A 5581-nucleotide genomic window follows, 5' to 3' on the forward strand; every position below is an offset into this window, starting at 1 on the left:
TTAGAGACGGTTGAACAAATTTCTATGCAAAAGTCATTCACAGAAGACAAGCTTTCCTATGAATTTCAACACAAAGCATACAAAATATGCCAATTTTACTAAATACTTCGTCATACACTGGCAACCTCTTTAAATCAAGAGACTAGACTAGATGCTACAAAATTAGGACTCACTTGTCCTTTATATACACTATATACAGAGGAAAACAAAATGTCAAAACATACAGAAAAATGGTGTCTGAAAACATCCAAGTATGAACATACTAGCATATTACGTTTTGCTATTTCTTCCCTCCTACCTCCTCTAAACCATTGAACAAGGATAGACAGCACTATACTTCTCACAAAGGTGGCTTCACGATTCAATTTTCAAAAGACAGTATTTCCTATTAATTTTAGCAAAAAGATACTTACAAAATGGTGTTTTACTACTTCTACATTTAACATACATCGGGCACTTCTAAACATCTAGATAGACTAGATGTTTCAAGTAAGGAGTTTATTTGTCCACTATGTACAAAGCAGTCTTGAACAAACTGCAAACATGTAACAACAGTTATAATTTGAAAGAAGCTTCCAGATATGAACATTCTGGCCTAGAACCCTTCCTATCTCCATCAACCCAGTGGGCAAGAATGCTCAAATCTTCAGAGACAATCTTTCCTACGACTTGTAAAACAAAATGTACAAAATATATGAGTTTACTAACTCCACTTTTGTCATACACTAGCAACCTCTTTAACATCTAGAAAGACTAGATGTTGTAAATTAGGACTCATTTGTACATTATGTATACTATATACACAGATAAAACAAAATGCACAGAAAGAGATGATTCATCTTGCCTCGCTGTAAGCAGCGTGGCATAGAGCTCTCTGCAGTTCCCCCTCTTCCCTCCTCCCCTGTACCACTGCACAAACACAATGAGTATTACTCAACAGGTGATTTGGCCATTCCCCACCAAAAAAACATTTTCTATGAATTGTAACAAAAAGATATTTACAAAATGTGATTTTATTACCTCTAATTTTAACATATATCAGGCACTTCAGAACATCTTAAAAAAACAGACATTTCAAAAACGCTTAGCATTGTCAACTATATATACGGTAGTGAGGAATAAAATGCATACAAAACAATGGATAGAATATGAAAATGTCTTCTAAATATGACCAGGCTGGCATAGAACCTTCCCTTCCTTCTCGGGTCCTCTGGCTCCATGTCATCTAATCCACTGAACAAACATGGATGTACCATTTCCAGAGGCCGCCTAACAACTCCATTTCCAAAAGTCATCACCAGAAGACATTTATTTTCTACGACTTCCTTTAAACAAATGAGAATTTACAAGATGTGTGATTTTCTAACTCTACTTTATCATACGTCAGGAACCTCTTTCCATCTAGAAGGGCTAGATGTGACAAATGTTTTCTATTAAAAGGTTGGAGTGGAGTTGAGAGCAGGTTTTTCATATTATATACACAGGTCTTCCATAAATGGCCAGTAAATCTTCCCAAATGATGGTGGGCAATTCCAACAGGCCAAACGTGACCTGTCATTCTACCATTCCTCCCTTCCAACTGCAAGATCTGGCAGAGGAAAGACCAGCTGCCCCGTGGCCCCCAACCTTCCACCCGTTGTTCCGGACTTCGCTCACCTCCCAGGCCCTTTAAGGCCTTTGTCCATAGTTCAGGCCTTTGTCTAGGTAGGTCTCGCCCAATGGGGACAGAGCAGTCGCCCGGGATCCGGATCTACGCGGCTCCGTGGCCTGATGAGGCAGCCGAGCCTGCCTGCGTCCCCAGGCTGCCTTGGCCGCCTTCCGGTTCTTCCACGCACTAACGGCTTCCACCGCCCGGCGTTTGGGCGGCCGCAGTGCTTCTGGACCCGCCACTCCCGCCGCCACCCAAAGGCGCTGCGTCCCGGCGGCTTGGCGGGCCCGGCAGGCTTGGACTGGGAGGCCCCGATCAGTCATCGAGGTGGGGTGGGGAAGAGAGGTTCACCGTGGCTTCAAGACCTGGGTCGGGCCAGTGGGCAGCCACAGCGGAGGCCTCAGGTGTCTGAGTGCCACCCAGCTCACCTGCCAGCCCGCGGCCGAAGGCCCCAGGCCCTAGGGGAGCGGGCCACGCTCCGTGTCTCTCCAATAAATCTTAGTATAGCTAAAATTCTAATTACTGTAATGAATATAAACAACCCACTATTAAGATATTGATTTAGCCAACAATCAATTTTGATAAATCACTACTGTATTGTTGTTTTTTAAAGGTCATCATCTGAAAATATGAATTCAAAATAGGAGATTATCTTTGTTCACTCATTTGTAAAAAGACAATGTAGTAACAGAGTGGTAAAACCAGAAGAATAGAAATTAAGAAACTTCTAGTCTCAGCAAGGCCACTTTCTATTTGTGTGACATTGGGCAAGTCGGGTAGTACTTTACATGACCTTATATATATTCCCTGTTTTCCTGCCTAGGTTTGCCTAATGTCACTTTCCCCTCTTCATCCATTGTTGGAATGGGTTAGCCTCTCTCCCACCTGAAACCTTTCTAAATGATGCCTAGCCTTCTTTCTTTCACTTTTTGCCCAGTTAACTCCCAAACATCCTTGTGATTTCAGCTTCAAAATCCCTTCCTCAGAGAAGGCTTTCCTCACCTTACAATCTAAATTATACCATACTGTTATAATTTATGATTGCACCCTTTTCTTCATAGCATTTGTTATAGTTAGTAGTATAACATATTTAAATCCTGTTTCCTTTACTGGATTTAAGACCCATGAGCACAGAATCCTTGTTGATTTTATCATAGCTGTATCTTTCATGCCTTTCTTGTCTAACACCCAGAAAATTCTCAATAAGATTTTAAAAATAAACTCTCCAGATCTGGATTTCCTCCTCTGTAAATAGTGAATAATAATCACAGTGTTGTTGCAATCAATATGAGTTAATATATATTTTAGAAATAGTAATCCAGTATATTATTTGAATAAACCAATTTTCATTACTAATAAACTAGTGTATCTCAATATAAAAGTTGAAGGAAGACATTTTATAAGCATACTTTTACATAATTATGAAAACACTTTTAAAATACGCTGGACAGTGCACAATTCAAAAGCTTTGGATTCAAAGTGGGCCTGCCAAACGATGGACATTTCCTGTGGGACCATTATCAGTCTTTCAATTGCAGTCCTGATTGAGAATGTTGCAGTTGGAAGAAGTGATTTGCAATGACAAAAGAGTACTGGTTGAACTCTGATGAGTAGACTTATCATGTGTGGCAGGAAGTAAGGTTATCTGTGTCCAGGAAACAGATGGAAACCCATAGACTGCTTATGAAAGAAATGAATTCAGGAGATTAGAAAGTCATACCATTTACTTTTGAGGGGAAATTGTTGGCGGAGTTTCGAGTAATTTGGCTTGTCATTCTCAACATCTGTTGCCTTTGCCGTTATACCACTTAGCTCCTGATGACAAACTGAACAAGATCAGAGTGAGTGCATGATAACTAATAAACATCTTCATGGGTAAAATCAGTTAACATCAAAAACAGGCCAGTGGCAATCGTGTATGCAGCTTCCTGTTAGTAGTCTCTTCATTTTTACTATTCTTAGATAATTCTTTCACTCCTCAAGGATGCCATCTAGAAACGACTTTAATTATAGTAGCTTGCTTATAGAAATGGCCCTAAAAGAAACACATGTGTAATACAATTATAAGAATATCTGATATATGTTTTCTGATGTAGGATTATCAATCACGGTCATATCTGTAATGAAACTGGGGAAAAAAAACTACACAGAAAAGAATTCAAAATGATTTGGCACTGCCTTCTGCTTGGCCCATCTGCTGTTATTTTTTTTCCCCTACTGGCAAAATGTTAGACAATATTTCAACTTAGCATCTCATAGGCAGTTAAACAACAGACAAGATAAACTATATTAATGTTCCATTTATTTTTTTTAAACTCTGTATACTGTTTTGTTTTTTCCCCTCAGTTAAGAGCAAGGTTAAATAGATCATTATGCTTTATTTGATTCAGCGTGTTTCATTCCTTAGAAACAATATTTTACATATCTAGCTTTCCTTTATACTGTGTAGTGGATAAATTGGAGTTCTGTTCCATGGACAAAGAAACTACAGTAGTCCACCCTTATCGCAGGGGACTTGTTCCAAGACCCATAGTGGATGCCTACAATCACAGATAGTACCAAACTTTATACAGGCATACCTCATTTTATAACACTTCACAGATTTTGCAATTTATTTTTAACAATAAAAAGATTTGTGGCAATCCTGCATCAACCAAGTCTATCAGGGTTATTTTTCCAACAGCATGTGCTTACTTCATGTCTGTGTCACATTTTGGTAATTCTCACAGCATTTCAAACTTTTTCATTATTATATCTGTTACGGTGATATTTGCTAATTTGTTGATGTTACTGTTGTAATTATTTGGTGTACCACAAACCACATGCATATAACATGGCAAACTTAATCCATAAATGTTGTGTGTGTTCTGACTACTTCACCAACCACCTATTGTCCTGTCTTCCTCCCTCTCCTTAGGCATCTCTTTCATGAGATACAACAATATTGAAATGAGGACAATTAATAACCCTATAATGACCTCTAAGTGTTCAAATGGAAGGAAGAGGTGTATATCTCTCACTTTAAATCAAAAGCTAGAAACGATTAAACTTAGTGAGGATGGCGTGTTGAAAGCTGAGATTGGCCAAAAGCTAAGCCTCTTGAACCAAACAGTTAGCCAAGTTGTGAATGCAATGGAAAACTTCTTGAAGGAACTTAAAAGTGCTACTCCAGTTGCACTAAAAGTCACCAGCTGCATTAGCTGCTGAAATGAAAGGGAAACAGACATATTGCTGATACAGAGTTTTAATGGTCTAGATAGAGGATCAAACCAGCCACAACATTCCCTTAAATCAAAGCCTAATCTAGAGAAAGACCCTAACTCTCTTCAATTCTATGAAGACTGGAAGAAGTGAGAAAGCTGCATAAAAAAGTCTGATGCTAACAGAGGTTGGTTTATGAGGTTTGAAGAAAGAAGCTGTCTCATAACATTAGAGTGCAAGGTGAAGAAACAAGTGCTAATGCAAAAGCTGCAGCAAGCTATCCAGAAGCTCTAGCTAATATAATTGGTAAAGGTGGTTGTGCTAAACAATAGATTTTCAATGTACATGAAACAGCCTTATATTGGAAGACGATGCCATCTAGACTAGAAAGAAGCCAATGCCTGTCTTCAAAGGACAAAGGGCAGACTGATTTTCTTGTTAGGGTTAATGAAGATGGTGATTTTAAGTTGAACCTAATGTTCACTGACCATTCTGAAAATCAAAGGACTCAAGAATTATGCTAAATCTACTCTGCCTGTGCTGTATAAATAGAACAACAAAGAATGAATGACAGCACATCTGTTTACAGCATGGATATTTTAAACCCACTGTTGAGACCTACTGCTCAAAAAAATTCCTTTCCAAATATTACTGTTCATTGGTAATGCATCTGGTCACCCAAGAGCTCTGATGGAGATGTACATGGAGATTAATGTTGTTTTTATGCCTGCT

The 5581-nt window shown here is 38.8% G+C and overlaps 1 long non-coding RNA gene across 1 annotated transcript; it reads right to left on the minus strand.

The window, feature by feature from the left end:
* Positions 1-1013: 1013 nt before the first annotated feature.
* On the minus strand, positions 1014-1769 carry LOC112608640. Its single transcript, XR_003116023.1, has 2 exons — positions 1657-1769; positions 1014-1325 (listed from the first exon to the last, which is right to left on the minus strand). It is a non-coding gene; the product is annotated as an uncharacterized LOC112608640 (long non-coding RNA).
* Positions 1770-5581: the final 3812 nt, after the last annotated feature.

Source organism: Theropithecus gelada, chromosome 15 (genome assembly GCF_003255815.1).
Source record: "Theropithecus gelada isolate Dixy chromosome 15, Tgel_1.0, whole genome shotgun sequence".
In the NCBI taxonomy this organism is placed as follows: Eukaryota; Metazoa; Chordata; class Mammalia; order Primates; family Cercopithecidae; genus Theropithecus; species Theropithecus gelada.